The following is a 22,618-nucleotide window of genomic DNA, read 5'->3' on the forward strand; positions in this document are numbered from 1 at the left end:
GACCTAATTTGCGTTATCCTCTAAAATATTGATCGAAACCAGGTTTAATTGACTGTTTCAGCGTGGTACCACATTACTACGTGATACATTCCAGAAACAGCCCAGGATCTAGCCATGAAGTATGAGAAATATGCGAAAGTATGAGCCTGATGAGAGCAAATCCCAGACCTAACCTAGACCTAACATGAACTATTCTCTAAAATATTGATCGAAACCAGGTTTAATTGACTGTTTCAGTGTGCTCCCACATTACTACGTGATCCAAACCAGAAAATAACCCAGGATCTAGCCATCAAGTATGAGAAATATGCGAAAGAATGAGCCTGATGAGAGCAAATCCCAGACCTAACCTAGACCTAACATGAACTATTCTCTAAAATATTGATCGAAACCAGGTTTAATTGACTGTTTCAGTGTGCTCCCACATTACTACGTGATCCAAACCAGAAGAAACCCAGGATCCGTTCAACAAGTATGTGAAGAATGCGAAAGTATGAGTCTGATGAGTGAAAATCCCAGGCCTAACCTAGACCTAACATGCGTTATCCTCAAAAATATTGATCGAAACCTGGTTTAATCGACTGTTTCAGTGTGGTACCACATTACTATGTGATCCAAACCAGAAAATAACCCAGGATCTGTTCAAGGAGTATGTGAAAAACGCGAAAGTATGAGCCTGATGAGGGCAAATCCCAGACATATCCCAGATCTAACTTGCGTTATCCTCTAAAATATTGATCGAAACCAGGTTTAATTGACCGTTTCAGTGTGGTACCACATTCCTACGTGATCCAAACCAGAAAAAGCCCAGGATCTAGCCATCAAGTATGAGAAATATGCGAAAGAATGAGCCTGATGAGAGCAAATCCCAGACCTAACCTAGACCTAACTTGCGTTGCCCTCTAAAATACTGATGGAAACCAGGTTTCATTGACTGTTTCAGTGTGGTACTACATTACTACGTGATGCAAACCAGAAAATAACCCAGGATCTGTTCAACGAGTATGTGAAGTGTGCGAAAGTGTGAGTCTGATGAGGTCAAATCCCATCCCAATCCCAGACTTAACTTGCGTTATCCTCTAAAATATTGATCGAAACCAGGTTTAATCGACTGTTTCAGTGTGGTACCACATTACTACGTGATCCAAACCAGAAAAAACCCAGGATCCGTTTACAAGTATGTGAAGAATGCGAAAGTATGAGTCTGATCAGTGAAAATCCCAGGCCTAACCTAGACCTAACATGAGTTATACTCTAAAATATTGATCGAAACCAGGTTTAATGGACTGTTTCAGTGTGGTACCACACAACTTCGTGATCCAAACGAGAAAAAACCCAGGATCTGTTCAACAAGTATGTGAAAAACGCGAAACTGTGAGCCTGATGAGGGCAAATCCCAGACCTATCCCAGACCTAACTTGCGTTATCCTCTAAAATATTGAGCGAAACCAGGTTTAATGGACTGTTTCAGTGTGGTACCACACTACTTCCTGATCCAAACGAGAAAAAACCCAGGATCTGTTCAACAAGTATGTGAAAAACGCGAAACTGTGAGCCTGATGAGGGCAAATCTTAGACCTAACCCAGACCTAAGATGCGTTATCGTCTAAAATATTTATCCAGACCAGGTTTCATTGAATGTTTCAGTGTGGTACCACTTTACTACGTGATCCAATCCAGAAATAGCCCAGGATCTAGCCATGATGTATGAGAAGTATGCGAAAGTAAGAGCCTGATGAGGGCAAATCCTAGACCTATCCCAGACCTAACTTGCGTTATCCTCTGAAATATTGATCGAAACCAGGTTTAATTGACTGTTTCAGCGTGGTACCACATTACTACGTGATACATTCCAGAAACAGCCCAGGATCTAGCCATGAAGTATGAGAAATATGCGTAAGTATGAGCCTGACGAGGGCAAATCCTAGACCTAACCCAGACCTAACATGCGTTATCCTCTAAAATATTTATCAAGACCAGGTTTAATTGATTGTTTCAGTGTGGTCCCACATTACTACGTGATCCAAACCAGAAAAAACCCAGGATCTGTTCAACAAGTATGTGAAGAATGCGAAAGTATGAGCCTGATGAGGGCAAATCCCAGACCTATCCCAGACCTAACTTGCGTTATCCTCTGAAATATTGATCGAAACCAGGTTTAATTGACTGTTTCAGCGTGGTACCACATTACTACGTGATACATTCCAGAAACAGCCCAGGATCTAGCCATGAAGTATGAGAAATATGCGTAAGTATGAGCCTGACGAGGGCAAATCCTAGACCTAACCCAGACCTAACATGCGTTATCCTCTAAAATATTTATCAAGACCAGGTTTAATTGATTGTTTCAGTGTGGTCCCACATTACTACGTGATCCAAACCAGAAAAAACCCAGGATCTGTTCAACAAGTATGTGAAGAATGCGAAAGTATGAGCCTGATGAGGGCAAATCCCAGACCTATCCCAGACCTAACTTGCGTTATCCTCTAAAATATTGAGCGAAACCAGGTTTAATGGACTGTTTCAGTGTGGTACCACACTACTTCGTGATCCAAACGAGAAAAAACCCAGGATCTCTTCAACAAGTATGTGAAAAACGCGAAACTGTGAGCCTGATGAGTGCAAATCTTAGACCTAACCCAGACCTAAGATGCGTTATCCTCTAAAGTATTTATCCAGACCAGGTTTAATTGACTGTTTCAGCGTGGTACCACATTACTACGTGATACAATCCAGAAACAGCCCAGGATCTAGCCATGAAGTATGAGAAATATGCGAAAGTATGAGCCTGATGCGGGCAAATCCTAGACCTAACCCAGACCTAACATGCGTTATCCTCTAAAATATTTATCAAGACCAGGTTTAATTGATTGTTTCAGTGTGGTCCCACATTACTACGGGTTCTATACCAGAAAAATCCCAGGATCTGTTCAACATGTATGAGAAATATGCGAAAGAAAGAGCCTGATGAGAGCAAATCCCAGACCTAACCTAGACCTAACATGAATTATTCTCTAAAATATTCATGGAAACCAGGTTTAATTGACAGTTTCAGTGTGGTCCCACATTACTACGTGATCCAAACCAGAAAAAACCCAGGATCCGTTCAACAAGTATGTGAAGAATGCGAAAGTATGAGTCTGATCAGTGAAAATCCCAGGCCTAACCTAGACCTAACATGAGTTATACTCTAAAATATTGATCGAAACCTGGTTTAATCGACTGTTTCAGTGTGGTACCACATTACTATGTGATCCAAACCAGAAAATAACCCAGGATCTAGCCATCAAGTATGAGAAATATGCGAAAGAATGAGCCTGATGAGAGCAAATCCCAGACCTAACCTAGACCTAACATGAATTATTCTGTAAAATATTGATCGAGACCAGGTTTTATCGACTGTTTCAGTGTGGTACCACATTACTACGTGATCCAAACCAGAGAAAACCGAGGATCAGTTCAACAAGTATGTGAAGAATGCGAAAGTATGAGTCTGATGAGTGAAAATCCCAGGGCTAACCTAGACCTAACATGCGTTATCCTCTAAAATATTGATCGAAACCAGGTTTAATCGACTGTTTCAGTGTGGTACCACATTACTACGTGATCCAAACCAGAAAAAACCCAGGATCAGTTCAACAAGTATGTGAAGAATGCGAAAGTATGAGTCTGATGAGTGAAAATCACAGGGCTAACCTAGACCTAACATGAGTTATACTCTAAAATATTGATCGAAACCTGGTTTAATCGACTGTTTCAGTGTGGTATCACACTACTACGTGACCCAAACCAGAAAAAACCCATGATCTGTTCAACAAGTATGTGAAAAACGCGAAAGTATGAGCCTGATGAGGGCAAATCCCAGACCTATCCCAGACCTAACTTGCGTTATCCTCTAAAATATTGAGCGAAACCAGGTTTAATGGACTGTTTCAGTGTGGTACCACACTACTTCGTGATCCAAACGAGAAAAAACCCAGGATCTGTTCAACAAGTATGTGAAAACCGCGAAACTGTGAGCCTGATGAGGGCAAATCTTAGACCTAACCCAGACCTATGATGCGTTATCCTCTAAAATATTTATCCAGACCAGGTTTCATTGAATGTTTCAGTGTGGTACCACTTTACTACGTGATCCAATCCAGAAATAGCCCAGGATCTAGCCATGATGTATGAGAAGTATGCGAAAGTAAGAGCCTGATGAGGGCAAATCCTAGACCTATCCCAGACCTAACTTGCGTTATCCTCTAAAATATTGATCGAAACCAGGTTTAATTGACTGTTTCAGCGTGGTACCACATTACTACGTGATACATTCCAGAAACAGCCCAGGATCTAGCCATGAAGTATGAGAAATATGCGAAAGTATGAGCCTGATGAGGGCAAATCCTAGACCTAACCCAGACCTAACATGCGTTATCCTCTAAAATATTTATCAAGACCAGGTTTAATTGATTGTTTCAGTGTGGTCCCACATTACTACGTGATCCAAACCAGAAAAAACCCAGGATCTGTTCAACAAGTATGTGAAGAATGCGAAAGTATGAGCCTGATGAGGGCAAATCCCAGACCTATCCCAGACCTAACTTGCGTTATCCTCTAAAATATTGAGCGAAACCAGGTTTAATGGACTGTTTCAGTGTGGTACCACACTACTTCGTGATCCAAACGAGAAAAAACCCAGGATCTCTTCAAAAAGTATGTGAAAAACACGAAACTGTGAGCCTGATGAGGGCAAATCTTAGACCTAACCCAGACCAAAGATGCGTTATCCTCTAAAATATTTATCCAGACCAGGTTTAATTGACTGTTTCAGCGTGGTACCACATTACTACGTGATACAATCCAGAAACAGCCCAGGATCTAGCCATGAAGTATGAGAAATATGCGAAAGTATGAGCCTGATGAGGGCAAATCCTAGACCTAACCCAGACGTAACATGCGTTATCCTCTAAAATATTTATCAAGACCAGGTTTAATTGATTGTTTCAGTGTGGTCCCACATTACTACGGGTTCCATACCAGAAAAATCCCAGGATCTGTTCAACATGTATTAGAAATATGCGAAAGAAAGAGCCTGATGAGAGCAAATCCCAGACCTAACCTAGACCTAACATGAATTATTCTCTAAAATATTGATCGAAACCAGGTTTAATTGACTGTTTCAGTGTGGTACCACATTACTATGTGATCCAAACCAGAAAATAACCCAGGATCTAGCCATCAAGTATGAGAAATATGCGAAAGAATGAGCCTGATGAGAGCAAATCCCAGACCTAACCTAGACCTAACATGAATTATTCTCTAAAATATTGATCGAAACCAAGTTTAATTGACTGTTTCAGTGTGGTCCCACATTACTACGTGATCCAAACCAGAAAAAACCCAGGATCCGTTCAACAAGTATGTGAAGAATGCGAAAGTATGAGTCTGATGAGTGAATATCCCAGACCTAACCCAGACCTAACATGCGTTATCCTCTAAAATATTTATCAAGACCAGGTTTAGTTGATTGTTTCAGTGTGGTCCCACATTACTACGTGATCCAAACCAGAAAAAACCCAGGATCTGTTCAACAAGTATGTGAAAAACGCGAAAGTATGAGCCTGATGAGGGCAAATCCCAGACATATCCCAGACCTAACTTGCGTTGTCCTCTAAGATATTGACGGAAACCAGGTTTAATTGACTGTTTCAGTGTTGTACTTCATTACTACGTGATGCAATCCAGAAAAAGCCCAGGATCTAGCCATCAAGTATGAGAAATATGCGAAAGAATGAGCCTGATGAGAGCAAATCCCAGACCTAACCTAGACCTAACATGAATTATTCTCTAAAATATTGATCGAGACCAGGTTTTATCGACTGTTTCAGTGTGGTACCACATTACTACGTGATCCAAACCAGAAAAAACCCAGGATCAGTTCAACAAGTATGTGTAGAATGCGAAAGTATGAGTCTGATGAGTGAAAATCCCAGTGCTAACCTAGACCTAACATGCGTTATCCACTAAAATATTGATCGAAGCCAGGTTTAATCGACTGTTTCAGTGTGCTACCACACTACTACGTGACCCAATCCAGAAAAAACCCATGATCTGTTCAACAAGTATGTGAAAAACGCGAAAGTATGAGCCTGATGAGGGCAAATCCCAGACCTATCCCAGACCTAACTTGTTATCCTCTAAAATATTGATCGAAACCTGGTTTAATTGACCGTTTCAGTGTGGTACCACATTACTACGTGATCCAAACCAGAAAAAACCCAGGATCCGTTCAACAAGTATGTGAAGGATGCGAAAGTATGAGTCTGATCAGTGAAAATCTCAGGCCTTACCTAGACTTAACTTGCGTTGTCTTCTAAAATATTGATGGAAACCAGGCTTAATCGACTGTGTCAGTGTGGTACCACATAACTATGTGATCCAAACCAGAAAATAACCCAGGATCTGTTCAACGAGTATGTGAAGTGTGCGAAAGTATGAGTCTGATGAGGTCAAATCCCAAACCAACCCCAGACTTAACTAGCGTTATCCTCTAAAATATTGATTGAAACCAGGTTTAATTGACCGTTTCAGTGTGGTACCACATTACTACGTGATCCAAACCAGAAAAACCCAGGATCCGTTCAGCAAGTATGTGAAGAATGCGAAAGTATGAGCCTGATGAGTGAAAATCCCAGGCCTAACCTAGACCTAACATGCGTTATCCTCAAAAATATAGATCAAAACCTGGTTTAATCGACTGTGTCAGTGTGGTACCACATTACTATGTGATCCAAACCAGAAAATAACCCAGGATCTGTTCAACGAGTATGTGAAGTGTGCGAAAGTATGAGTCTGATGAGGTCAAATCCCAAACCAATCCCAGACTTAACTTGCGTTATCCTCTAAAATATTGATCGAAACAAGGTTTAATCGACTGTTTCAGTGTGGTACCACATTACTACGTGATCCAAACCAGAAAAAACCCAGGATCTGTTCAACGAGTATGTGAAAAACGCGAAAGTATGAGCCTGATGAGTGAAAATCCCAGACCTAACCTAGACCTAAGATGCGTTATCCTCTAAAATGTTGATCCAAACCAGGCTTAATGGACTGTTTCAGTGTGGTACCACACTACTACGTGATCCAAACCAGAAAAAACCCAGGATCTGTTCGACAAGTATGTGAAAAACGCGAAAGTATGAGTCTGATGAGTGAAAATCCCAAACCAATCCCAGACTTAACTTGCGTTATCCTCTAAAATATTGATCGAAACCAGGTTTAATCGACTGTTTCAGTGTGGTACCACATTACTACGTGATCCAAACCAGAAAAAACCCAGGATCTGTTCAACAAGTATGTGAAAAACGCGAAAGTATGAGCCTGATGAGGGCAAATCCTAGACCTAACCCAGACCTAACATGCGTTATCCTCTAAAATATTTATCAAGACCAGGTTTAATTGACTGTTTCAGTGTTGTACTTCATTACTACGTGATGCAATCCAGAAAAAGCCCTGTATCTAGCCATCAAGTATGAGAAATATGCGAAAGAATGAGCCTGATGAGAGCAAATCCCAGACCTAACCTAGACCTAACATGAATTATTCTCTAAAATATTGATCGAGACCAGGTTTTATCGACTGTTTCAGTGTGGTACCACATTACTACGTGATCCAAACCAGAAAAAACCGAGGATCAGTTCAACAAGTATGTGAAGAATGCGAAAGTATGAGTCTGATGAGTGAAAATCCCAGGGCTAACCTAGACCTAACATGCGTTATCCTCTAAAATATTGATCGAAACCAGGTTTAATCGACTGTTTCAGTGTGGTACCACATTACTACGTGATCCAAACCAGAAAAAACCCAGGATCAGTTCAACAAGTATGTGAAGAATGCGAAAGTATGAGTCTGATGAGTGAAAATCCCAGACCTAACCTAGACCTAAGATGCGTTATCCTCTAAAATGTTGATCCAAACCAGGCTTAATGGACTGTTTCAGTGTGGTACCACACTACTTCGTGATTCAAACCAGAGAAAGCCTAGGATCTGTTCAAGAAGTATGTGAAAAACGCTAAATTGTGAGCCTGATGAGGGCAAATCTTAGACCTAACCCAGACCTAAGATGCGTTATCTTCTAAAATATTTATCCAGACCAGGTTTCATTGAATGTTTCAGTGTGGTACCACTTTACTACGTGATCCAATCCAGAAATAGCCCAGGATCTAGCCATGAAGTATGAGAAATATGCGAATGTAAGAGCCTGATGAGGGCAAATCCTAGACCTATCCCAGACCTAACTTGCGTTATCCTCTAAAATATTGATCGAAACCAGGTTTAATCGACTGTTTCAGTGTGGTACCACATTACTACGTGATCCAAACCAGAAAAAACCCAGGATCAGTTCAACAAGTATGTGAAGAATGCGAAAGTATGAGTCTGATGAGTGAAAATCCCAGTGCTAACCTAGACCTAACATGCGTTATCCACTAAAATATTGATCGAAGCCAGGTTTAATCGACTGTTTCAGTGTGGTATCACACTACTACGTGACCCAAACCAGAAAAAACCCATGATCTGTTCAACAAGTATGTGAAAAACGCGAAAGTATGAGCCTGATGAGAGCAAATCCCAGACCTATCCCAGACCTAACTTGCGTTATCCTCTAAAATATTGATCGAAACCTGGTTTAATTGACCGTTTCAGTGTGGTACCACATTACTACGTGATCCAAACCAGAAAAAACCCAGGATCCGTTCAACAAGTATGTGAAGGATGCGAAAGTATGAGTCTGATCAGTGAAAATCCCCGACCTAATCTAGACCTAACATGCGTTATCCTCTAAAATATTGATCCAAACCAGGTTTAATGGAATGTTTCAGTGTGGTACCACACTACTACGTGATCCAAACCAGAAAAAACCCAGGATCTGTTCAACAAGTATGTGAAAAACGCGAAAGTATGAGCCTGATGAGGGCAAGTCCCAGACCTAACTTGCGTTGCCCACTAAGATATTGATGGAAACCAGGTTTAATTGACTGTTTCAGTGTTGTACTTCATTACTACGTGATGCAATCCAGAAAAAGCCCAGGATCTAGCCATCAAGTATGAGAAATATGCGAAAGAATGAGTCTGATGAGCGCAAATCCCAGACCTAACTTCGACCTAACATGAATTATTCTCTAAAATATTGATCGAAACCAGGTTTAATTGACTGTTTCAGTGTGGTCCCACATTACTACGTGATCCAAACCTGAAAAAACCCATGATCTGTTCAACAAGTATGTGAAAAACGCGAAAGTATGAGCCTGATGAGAGCAAATCCCAGACCTATCCCAGACCTAACTTGCGTTATCCTCTAAAATATTGATCGAAACCTGGTTTAATTGACCGTTTCAGTGTGGTACCACATTACTACGTGATCCAAACCAGAAAAAACCCAGGATCCGTTCAACAAGTATGTGAAGGATGCGAAAGTATGAGTCTGATCAGTGAAAATCCCCGACCTAATCTAGACCTAACATGCGATATCCTCTAAAATATTGATCCAAACCAGGTTTAATGGAATGTTTCAGTGTGGTATCACACTACTACGTGACCCAAACCAGAAAAAACCCATGATCTGTTCAACAAGTATGTGAAAAACGCGAAAGTATGAGCCTGATGAGAGCAAATCCCAGACCTATCCCAGACCTAACTTGCGTTATCCTCTAAAATATTGATCGAAACCTGGTTTAATTGACCGTTTCAGTGTGGTACCACATTACTACGTGATCCAAACCAGAAAAAACCCAGGATCCGTTCAACAAGTATGTGAAGAATGCGAAAGTATGAGTCTGATGAGTGAAAATCCCAGACCTAACCTAGACCTAACATGCGTTATCCTCAAAAATATTGATCGAAACCTGGTTTAATCGACTGTCTCAGTGTGGTACCACATTACAGTGTGATCCAAACCAGAAAATAACCCATGATCTGTTCAACGAGTATGTGAAGTGTGCGAAAGTATGAGTCTGATGATGTCAAATCCCAGACCAATCCCAGACTTAACTTGCGTTATCCTCTAAAATATTGATGCAAACCAGTTTTAATGAACTGTTTCAGTGTGGTACCACACTACTACGTGATCCAAACCAGAAAAAACCGAGGATCTAGCCATGAAGTATGAGAAATATGCGAAAGTATGAGCCTGATGAGGGCAAATCCTAGACTTAACCCAAACCTAACATGCGTTATCCTCTCAAATATTTATCAAGATCAGGTTTAATTGAAAGTTTCAGTGTGGTACCACACTACTACGTGAACCAAACCAGAAAAAACCCAGGATCCGTTCAACAAGTATGTGAAGAATGCGAAAGTATGAGTCTGATGAGTGATAATCCCAGGGCTAACCTAGACCTAACATGCGTTATCCTCTAAAATATCGATCCAAACCAGGTTTAATGGACTGTTTCAGTGTGGTACCACTTTACTACGTGATCCAAAGCAGAAAAAACCCTCGATCAGGTCAACATGTATGTTAAAACTGTGAAAGAATGCCCCTGATGAGGGTAAATCCCAGGCCTAACCTAGACCAAACATGCGTTGTCCTCTAAAATATTGATGGAAACCAGGTTTAATTGACTGTTTCAGTGTTGTACTTCATTACTACGTGATGCAATCCAGAAAAAGCCCAGGATCTAGCCATCAAGTATGAGAAATATGCGAAAGAATGAGCCTGATGAGAGCAAATCCCAGACCAAACCTAGACCTAACATGAATTATTCTCTAAAATATTCATCAAAACCAGGTTTAATTGACTGTTTCAGTGTGGTACCACATTACTACGTGATGCAATCCAGAGAAAGCCCAGGATCTATCCATCAAGTATGAGAAATATGCGAAAGAATGAGCCTGATGAGAGCAAATCCCAGACCGAACCTAGACCTAACATGAATTATTCTCTAAAATATTGATGGAAACTTGGTTTAATTGACTGTTTCAGTGTTGTACTTCATTACTACGTGATGCAATCCAGAGAAAGCCCAGGATCTATCCATCAAGTATGAGAAATATGCGAAAGAATGAGCCTGATGAGAGCAAATCCCAGACCTAACCTAGACCTAACATGAATTATTCTCTAAAATATTGATGGAAACCAGGTTTAATTGACTGTTTCAGTGTTGTACTACATTACTACGTGATACAATCCAGAAACAGCCCAGGATCTAGCCATGAAGTATGAGAAATATGCGAAAGTATGAGCCTGATGCGGGCAAATCCTAGACCTAACCCAGACCTAACATGCGTTATCCTCTAAAATATTTATCAAGACCAGGTTTAATTGATTGTTTCAGTGTGGTCCCACATTACTACGGGTTCTATACCAGAAAAATCCCAGGATCTGTTCAACATGTATGAGAAATATGCGAAAGAAAGAGCCTGATGAGAGCAAATCCCAGACCTAACCTAGACCTAACATGAATTATTCTCTATAATATTGATGGAAACCAGGTTTAATTGACAGTTTCAGTGTGGTCCCACATTACTACGTGATCCAAACCAGAAAAAACCCAGGACCCGTCAACAAGTATGTGAAGAATGCGAAAGTATGAGTCTGATCAGTGAAAATCCCAGGCCTAACCTAGACCTAACATGAGTTATACTCTAAAATATTGATCGAAACCTGGTTTAATCGACTGTTTCAGTGTGGTACCACATTACTATGTGATCCAAACCAGAAAATAACCCAGGATCTAGCCATCAAGTATGAGAAATATGCGAAAGAATGAGCCTGATGAGAGCAAATCCCAGACCTAACCTAGACCTAACATGAATTATTCTGTAAAATATTGATCGAGACCAGGTTTTATCGACTGTTTCAGTGTGGTACCACATTACTACGTGATCCAAACCAGAGAAAACCGAGGATCAGTTCAACAAGTATGTGAAGAATGCGAAAGTATGAGTCTGATGAGTGAAAATCCCAGGGCTAACCTAGACCTAACATGCGTTATCCTCTAAAATATTGATCGAAACCGGGTTTAATCGACTGTTTCAGTGTGGTACCACATTACTACGTGATCCAAACCAGAAAAAACCCAGGATCAGTTCAACAAGTATGTGAAGAATGCGAAAGTATGAGTCTGATGAGTGAAAATCACAGGGCTAACCTAGACCTAACATGAGTTATCCTCTAAAATGTTGATCCAAACCAGGCTTAATGGACTGTTTCAGTGTGGTACCACACTACTACGTGATCCAAACCAGAAAAAACCCAGGATCTGTTCGACAAGTATGTGAAAAACGCGAAAGTATGAGTCTGATGAGTGAAAATCCCAAACCAATCCCAGACTTAACTTGCGTTATCCTCTAAAATATTGATCGAAACCAGGTTTAATCGACTGTTTCAGTGTGGTACCACATTACTACGTGATCCAAACCAGAAAAAACCCAGGATCTGTTCAACAAGTATGTGAAAAACGCGAAAGTATGAGCCTGATGAGGGCAAATCCTAGACCTAACCCAGACCTAACATGCGTTATCCTCTAAAATATTTATCAAGACCAGGTTTAATTGACTGTTTCAGTGTTGTACTTCATTACTACGTGATGCAATCCAGAAAAAGCCCTGTATCTAGCCATCAAGTATGAGAAATATGCGAAAGAATGAGCCTGATGAGAGCAAATCCCAGACCTAACCTAGACCTAACATGAATTATTCTCTAAAATATTGATCGAGACCAGGTTTTATCGACTGTTTCAGTGTGGTACCACATTACTACGTGATCCAAACCAGAAAAAACCGAGGATCAGTTCAACAAGTATGTGAAGAATGCGAAAGTATGAGTCTGATGAGTGAAAATCCCAGGGCTAACCTAGACCTAACATGCGTTATCCTCTAAAATATTGATCGAAACCAGGTTTAATCGACTGTTTCAGTGTGGTACCACATTACTACGTGATCCAAACCAGAAAAAACCCAGGATCAGTTCAACAAGTATGTGGGATGAATGCGAAAGTATGAGTCTGATGAGTGAAAATCCCAGACCTAACCTAGACCTAAGATGCGTTATCCTCTAAAATGTTGATCCAAACCAGGCTTAATGGACTGTTTCAGTGTGGTACCACACTACTTCGTGATTCAAACCAGAGAAAGCCTAGGATCTGTTCAAGAAGTATGTGAAAAACGCTAAATTGTGAGCCTGATGAGGGCAAATCTTAGACCTAACCCAGACCTAAGATGCGTTATCTTCTAAAATATTTATCCAGACCAGGTTTCATTGAATGTTTCAGTGTGGTACCACTTTACTACGTGATCCAATCCAGAAATAGCCCAGGATCTAGCCATGAAGTATGAGAAATATGCGAATGTAAGAGCCTGATGAGGGCAAATCCTAGACCTATCCCAGACCTAACTTGCGTTATCCTCTAAAATATTGATCGAAACCAGGTTTAATCGACTGTTTCAGTGTGGTACCACATTACTACGTGATCCAAACCAGAAAAAACCCAGGATCAGTTCAACAAGTATGTGAAGAATGCGAAAGTATGAGTCTGATGAGTGAAAATCACAGGGCTAACCTAGACCTAACATGAGTTATCCTCTAAAATATTGATCGAAACCTGGTTTAATGGACTGTTTCAGTGTGGTACCACACTACTTCGTGATCCAAACGAGAAAAAACCCAGGATCTCTTCAAAAAGTATGTGAAAAACACGAAACTGTGAGCCCGATGAGGGCAAATCTTAGACCTAACCCAGACCAAAGATGCGTTATCCTCTAAAATATTTATCCAGACCAGGTTTAATTGACTGTTTCAGCGTGGTACCACATTACTACGTGATACAATCCAGAAACAGCCCAGGATCTAGCCATGAAGTATGAGAAATATGCGAAAGTATGAGCCTGATGAGGGCAAATCCTAGACCTAACCCAGACCTAACATGCGTTATCCTCTAAAATATTTATCAAGACCAGGTTTAATTGATTGTTTCAGTGTGGTCCCACATTACTACGGGTTCCATACCAGAAAAATCCCAGGATCTGTTCAACATGTATGAGAAATATGCGAAAGAAAGAGCCTGATGAGAGCAAATCCCAGACCTAACCTAGACCTAACATGAATTATTCTCTAAAATATTGATCGAAACCAGGTTTAATTGACTGTTTCAGTGTGGTACCACATTACTATGTGATCCAAACCAGAAAATAACCCAGGATCTAGCCATCAAGTATGAGAAATATGCGAAAGAATGAGCCTGATGAGAGCAAATCCCAGACCTAACCTAGACCTAACATGAATTATTCTCTAAAATATTGATCGAAACCAGGTTTAATTGACTGTTTCAGTGTGGTCCCACATTACTACGTGATCCAAACCAGAAAAAACCCAGGATCCGTTCAACAAGTATGTGAAGAATGCGAAAGTATGAGTCTGATGAGTGAATATCCCAGACCTAACCCAGACCTAACATGCGTTATCCTCTAAAATATTTATCAAGACCAGGTTTAATTGATTGTTTCAGTGTGGTCCCACATTACTACGTGATCCAAACCAGAAAAAACCCAGGATCTGTTCAACAAGTATGTGAAAAACGCGAAAGTATGAGCCTGATGAGGGCAAATCCCAGACATATCCCAGACCTAACTTGCGTTGTCCTCTAAGATATTGACGGAAACCAGGTTTAATTGACTGTTTCAGTGTTGTACTTCATTACTACGTGATGCAATCCAGAAAAAGCCCAGGATCTAGCCATCAAGTATGAGAAATATGCGAAAGAATGAGCCTGATGAGAGCAAATCCCAGACCTAACCTAGACCTAACATGAATTATTCTCTAAAATATTGATCGAGACCAGGTTTTATCGACTGTTTCAGTGTGGTACCACATTACTACGTGATCCAAACCAGAAAAAACCGAGGATCAGTTCAACAAGTATGTGAAGAATGCGAAAGTATGAGTCTGATCAGTGAAAATCCCAGGGCTAACCTAGACCTAACATGCGTTATCCTCTAAAATATTGATCGAAACCAGGTTTTATCGACTGTTTCAGTGTGGTACCACATTACTACGTGATCCAAACCAGAAAAAACCCAGGATCAGTTCAACAAGTATGTGAAGAATGCGAAAGTATGAGTCTGATGAGTGAAAATCCCAGTGCTAACCTAGACCTAACATGCGTTATCCACTAAAATATTGATCGAAGCCAGGTTTAATCGACTGTTTCAGTGTGCTACCACACTACTACGTGACCCAATCCAGAAAAAACCCATGATCTGTTCAACAAGTATGTGAAAAACGCGAAAGTATGAGCCTGATGAGGGCAAATCCCAGACCTATCCCAGACCTAACTTGTTATCCTCTAAAATATTGATCGAAACCTGGTTTAATTGACCGTTTCAGTGTGGTACCACATTACTACGTGATCCAAACCAGAAAAAACCCAGGATCCGTTCAACAAGTATGTGAAGGATGCGAAAGTATGAGTCTGATCAGTGAAAATCTGAGGCCTTACCTAGACTTAACTTGCGTTGTCTTCTAAAATATTGATGGAAACCAGGCTTAATCGACTGTGTCAGTGTGGTACCACATTACTATGTGATCCAAACCAGAAAATAACCCAGGATCTGTTCAACGAGTATGTGAAGTGTGCGAAAGTATGAGTCTGATGAGGTCAAATCCCAAACCAACCCCAGACTTAACTTGCGTTATCCTCTAAAATATTGATTGAAACCAGGTTTAATTGACCGTTTCAGTGTGGTACCACATTGCTACGTGATCCAAACCAGAAAAACCCAGGATCCGTTCAACAAGTATGTGAAGAATGCGAAAGTATGAGCCTGATGAGTGAAAATCCCAGGCCTAACCTAGACCTAACATGCGTTATCCTCAAAAATATAGATCAAAACCTGGTTTAATCGACTGTGTCAGTGTGGTACCACATTACTATGTGATCCAAACCAGAAAATAACCCAGGATCTGTTCAACGAGTATGTGAAGTGTGCGAAAGTATGAGTCTGATGAGGTCAAATCCCAAACCAATCCCAGACTTAACTTGCGTTATCCTCTAAAATATTGATCGAAACAAGGTTTAATCGACTGTTTCAGTGTGGTACCACATTACTACGTGATCCAAACCAGAAAAAACCCAGGATCTGTTCAACGAGTATGTGAAAAACGCGAAAGTATGAGCCTGATGAGTGAAAATCCCAGACCTAACCTAGACCTAAGATGCGTTATCCTCTAAAATGTTGATCCAAACCAGGCTTAATGGACTGTTTCAGTGTGGTACCACACTACTACGTGATCCAAACCAGAAAAAACCCAGGATCTGTTCGACAAGTATGCGAAAAACGCGAAAGTATGAGTCTGATGAGTGAAAATCCCAAACCAATCCCAGACTTAACTTGCGTTATCCTCTAAAATATTGATCGAAACCAGGTTTAATCGACTGTTTCAGTGTGGTACCACATTACTACGTGATCCAAACCAGAAAAAACCCAGGATCTGTTCAACAAGTATGTGAAAAACGCGAAAGTATGAGCCTGATGAGGGCAAATCCTAGACCTAACCCAGACCTAACATGCGTTATCCTCTAAAATATTTATCAAGACCAGGTTTAATTGACTGTTTCAGTGTTGTACTTCATTACTACGTGATGCAATCCAGAAAAAGCCCTGTATCTAGCCATCAAGTATGAGAAATATGCGAAAGAATGAGCCTGATGAGAGCAAATCCCAGACCTAACCTTGACCTAACATGAATTATTCTCTAAAATATTGATCGAGACCAGGTTTTATCGACTGTTTCAGTGTGGTACCACATTACTACGTGATCCAAACCAGAAAAAACCGAGGATCAGTTCAACAAGTATGTGAAGAATGCGAAAGTATGAGTCTGATGAGTGAAAATCCCAGGGCTAACCTAGACCTAACATGCGTTATCCTCTAAAATATTGATCGAAACCAGGTTTAATCGACTGTTTCAGTGTGGTACCACATTACTACGTGATCCAAACCAGAAAAAACCCAGGATCAGTTCAACAAGTATGTGAAGAATGCGAAAGTATGAGTCTGATGAGTGAAAATCCCAGTGCTAACCTAGACCTAACATGCGTTATCCACTAAAATATTGATCGAAGCCAGGTTTGATCGACTGTTTCAGTGTGGTATCACACTACTACGTGACCCAAACCAGAAAAAACCCATGATCCGTTCAACAAGTATGTGAAGAATGCGAAAGTATGAGTCTGATGAGTGAAAATCCCAGACCTAACCTAGACCTAAGATGCGTTATCCTCTAAAATGTTGATCCAAACCAGGCTTAATGGACTGTTTCAGTGTGGTACCACACTACTTCGTGATTCAAACCAGAGAAAGCCCAGGATCTGTTCAAGAAGTATGTGAAAAACGCTAAACTGTGAGCCTGATGAGGGCAAATCTTAGACCTAACCCAGACCTAAGATGCGTTATCTTCTAAAATATTTATCCAGACCAGGTTTCATTGAATGTTTCAGTGTGGTACCACTTTACTACGTGATCCAATCCAGAAATAGCCCAGGATCTAGCCATGAAGTATGAGAAATATGCGAATGTAAGAGCCTGATGAGGGCAAATCCTAGACCTATCCCAGACCTAACTTGCGTTATCCTCTAAAATATTGATCGAAACCAGGTTTAATTGACTGTTTCAGCGTGGTACCACATTACTACGTGATACATTCCAGAAACATCCCAGGATCTAGCCATGAAGTATGAGAAATATGCGAAAGTATGAACCTGATGAGGGCAAATCCTAGACCTAACCCAGACCTAACATGCGTTATCCTCTAAAATATTTATCAAGACCAGGTTTAATTGATTGTTTCAGTGTGGTCCCACATTACTACGTGATCCAAACCAGAAAAAACCCAGGATCTGTTCAACAAGTATGTGAAGAATGCGAAAGTATGAGCTTGATGAGGGCAAATCCCAGACCTATCCCAGACCTAACTTGCGTTATCCTCTAAAATATTGAGCGAAACCAGGTTTAATGGACTGTTTCAGTGTGGTACCACACTACTTCGTGATCCAAACGAGAAAAAACCCAGGATCTCTTCAAAAAGTATGTGAAAAACACGAAACTGTGAGCCTGATGAGGGCAAATCTTAGACCTAACCCAGACCAAAGATGCGTTATCCTCTAAAATATTTATCCAGACCAGGTTTAATTGACTGTTTCAGCGTGGTACCACATTACTACGTGATACAATCCAGAAACAGCCCAGGATCTAGCCATGAAGTATGAGAAATATGCGAAAGTATGAGCCTGATGAGGGCAAATCCTAGACCTAACCCAGACCTAACATGCGTTATCCTCTAAAATATTTATCAAGACCAGGTTTAATTGATTGTTTCAGTGTGGTCCCACATTACTACGGGTTCCATACCAGAAAAATCCCAGGATCTGTTCAACATGTATGAGAAATATGCGAAAGAAAGAGCCTGATGAGAGCAAATCCCAGACCTAACCTAGACCTAACATGAATTATTCTCTAAAATATTGATCGAAACCAGGTTTAATTGACTGTTTCAGTGTGGTACCACATTACTATGTGATCCAAACCAGAAAATAACCCAGGATCTAGCCATCAAGTATGAGAAATATGCGAAAGAATGAGCCTGATGAGAGCAAATCCCAGACCTAACCTAGACCTAACATGAATTATTCTCTAAAATATTGATCGAAACCAGGTTTAATTGACTGTTTCAGTGTGGTCCCACATTACTACGTGATCCAAACCAGAAAAAACCCAGGATCCGTTCAACAAGTATGTGAAGAATGCGAAAGTATGAGTCTGATGAGTGAATATCCCAGACCTAACCCAGACCTAACATGCGTTATCCTCTAAAATATTTATCAAGACCAGGTTTAATTGATTGTTTCAGTGTGGTCCCACATTACTACGTGATCCAAACCAGAAAAAACCCAGGATCTGTTCAACAAGTATGTGAAAAACGCGAAAGTATGAGCCTGATGAGGGCAAATCCCAGACATATCCCAGACCTAACTTGCGTTGTCCTCTAAGATATTGACGGAAACCAGGTTTAATTGACTGTTTCAGTGTTGTACTTCATTACTACGTGATGCAATCCAGAAAAAGCCCAGGATCTAGCCATCAAGTATGAGAAATATGCGAAAGAATGAGCCTGATGAGAGCAAATCCCATACCTAACCTAGACCTAACATGAATTATTCTCTAAAATATTGATCGAGACCAGGTTTTATCGACTGTTTCAGTGTGGTACCACATTACTACGTGATCCAAACCAGAAAAAACCGAGGATCAGTTCAACAAGTATGTGAAGAATGCGAAAGTATGAGTCTGATGAGTGAAAATCCCAGGGCTAACCTAGACCTAACATGAATTATTCTCTAAAATATTGATCGAGACCAGGTTTTATCGACTGTTTCAGTGTGGTACCACATTACTACGTGATCCAAACCAGAAAAAACCGAGGATCAGTTCAACAAGTATGTGAAGAATGCGAAAGTATGAGTCTGATGAGTGAAAATCCCAGGGCTAACCTAGACCTAACATGCGTTATCCTCTAAAATATTGATCGAAACCAGGTTTTATCGACTGTTTCAGTGTGGTACCACATTACTACGTGATCCAAACCAGAAAAAACCCAGGATCAGTTCAACAAGTATGTGAAGAATGCGAAAGTATGAGTCTGATGAGTGAAAATCCCAGGGCTAACCTAGACCTAACATGCGTTATCCTCTAAAATATTGATCGAAACCAGGTTTTATCGACTGTTTCAGTGTGGTACCACATTACTACGTGATCCAAACCAGAAAAAACCCAGGATCAGTTCAACAAGTATGTGAAGAATGCGAAAGTATGAGTCTGATGAGTGAAAATCCCAGTGCTAACCTAGACCTAACATGCGTTATCCACTAAAATATTGATCGAAGCCAGGTTTAATCGACTGTTTCAGTGTGCTACCACACTACTACGTGACCCAATCCAGAAAAAACCCATGATCTGTTCAACAAGTATGTGAAAAACGCGAAAGTATGAGCCTGATGAGGGCAAATCCCAGACCTATCCCAGACCTAACTTGTTATCCTCTAAAATATTGATCGAAACCTGGTTTAATTGACCGTTTCAGTGTGGTACCACATTACTACGTGATCCAAACCAGAAAAAACCCAGGATCCGTTCAACAAGTATGTGAAGGATGCGAAAGTATGAGTCTGATCAGTGAAAATCTGAGGCCTTACCTAGACTTAACTTGCGTTGTCTTCTAAAATATTGATGGAAACCAGGCTTAATCGACTGTGTCAGTGTGGTACCACATTACTATGTGATCCAAACCAGAAAATAACCCAGGATCTGTTCAACGAGTATGTGAAGTGTGCGAAAGTATGAGTCTGATGAGGTCAAATCCCAAACCAACCCCAGACTTAACTTGCGTTATCCTCTAAAATATTGATTGAAACCAGGTTTAATTGACCGTTTCAGTGTGGTACCACATTGCTACGTGATCCAAACCAGAAAAACCCAGGATCCGTTCAACAAGTATGTGAAGAATGCGAAAGTATGAGCCTGATGAGTGAAAATCCCAGGCCTAACCTAGACCTAACATGCGTTATCCTCAAAAATATAGATCAAAACCTGGTTTAATCGACTGTGTCAGTGTGGTACCACATTACTATGTGATCCAAACCAGAAAATAACCCAGGATCTGTTCAACGAGTATGTGAAGTGTGCGAAAGTATGAGTCTGATGAGGTCAAATCCCAAACCAATCCCAGACTTAACTTGCGTTATCCTCTAAAATATTGATCGAAACAAGGTTTAATCGACTGTTTCAGTGTGGTATCACATTACTACGTGATCCAAACCAGAAAAAACCCAGGATCTGTTCAACGAGTATGTGAAAAACGCGAAAGTATGAGCCTGATGAGTGAAAATCCCAGACCTAACCTAGACCTAAGATGCGTTATCCTCTAAAATGTTGATCCAAACCAGGCTTAATGGACTGTTTCAGTGTGGTACCACACTACTACGTGATCCAAACCAGAAAAAACCCAGGATCTGTTCGACAAGTATGTGAAAAACGCGAAAGTATGAGTCTGATGAGTGAAAATCCCAAACCAATCCCAGACTTAACTTGCGTTATCCTCTAAAATATTGATCGAAACCAGGTTTAATCGACTGTTTCAGTGTGGTACCACATTACTACGTGATCCAAACCAGAAAAAACCCAGGATCTGTTCAACAAGTATGTGAAAAACGCGAAAGTATGAGCCTGATGAGGGCAAATCCTAGACCTAACCCAGACCTAACATGCGTTATCCTCTAAAATATTTATCAAGACCAGGTTTAATTGACTGTTTCAGTGTTGTACTTCATTACTACGTGATGCAATCCAGAAAAAGCCCTGTATCTAGCCATCAAGTATGAGAAATATGCGAAAGAATGAGCCTGATGAGAGCAAATCCCAGACCTAACCTAGACCTAACATGAATTATTCTCTAAAATATTGATCGAGACCAGGTTTTATCGACTGTTTCAGTGTGGTACCACATTACTACGTGATCCAAACCAGAAAAAACCGAGGATCAGTTCAACAAGTATGTGAAGAATGCGAAAGTATGAGTCTGATGAGTGAAAATCCCAGGGCTAACCTAGACCTAACATGCGTTATCCTCTAAAATATTGATCGAAACCAGGTTTAATCGACTGTTTCAGTGTGGTACCACATTACTACGTGATCCAAACCAGAAAAAACCCAGGATCAGTTCAACAAGTATGTGAAGAATGCGAAAGTATGAGTCTGATGAGTGAAAATCCCAGTGCTAACCTAGACCTAACATGCGTTATCCACTAAAATATTGATCGAAGCCAGGTTTAATCGACTGTTTCAGTGTGGTATCACACTACTACGTGACCCAAACCAGAAAAAACCCATGATCCGTTCAACAAGTATGTGAAGAATGCGAAAGTATGAGTCTGATGAGTGAAAATCCCAGACCTAACCTAGACCTAAGATGCGTTATCCTCTAAAATGTTGATCCAAACCAGGCTTAATGGACTGTTTCAGTGTGGTACCACACTACTTCGTGATTCAAACCAGAGAAAGCCCAGGATCTGTTCAAGAAGTATGTGAAAAACGCTAAACTGTGAGCCTGATGAGGGCAAATCTTAGACCTAACCCAGACCTAAGATGCGTTATCTTCTAAAATATTTATCCAGACCAGGTTTCATTGAATGTTTCAGTGTGGTACCACTTTACTACGTGATCCAATCCAGAAATAGCCCAGGATCTAGCCATGAAGTATGAGAAATATGCGAATGTAAGAGCCTGATGAGGGCAAATCCTAGACCTATCCCAGACCTAACTTGCGTTATCCTCTAAAATATTGATCGAAACCAGGTTTAATTGACTGTTTCAGTGTTGTACTTCATTACTACGTGATGCAATCCAGAAAAAGCCCAGGATCTAGCCATCAAGTATGAGAAATATGCGAAAGAATGAGCCTGATGAGAGCAAATCCCAGACCTAACCTAGACCTGACATGAATTATTCTCTAAAATATTGATCGAGACCAGGTTTTATCGAGTGTTTCAGTGTGGTACCACATTACTACGTGATCCAAACCAGA

Source organism: Colletes latitarsis, chromosome 1, assembly GCF_051014445.1.
Source record: "Colletes latitarsis isolate SP2378_abdomen chromosome 1, iyColLati1, whole genome shotgun sequence".
NCBI classification, from domain to species: Eukaryota; Metazoa; Arthropoda; class Insecta; order Hymenoptera; family Colletidae; genus Colletes; species Colletes latitarsis.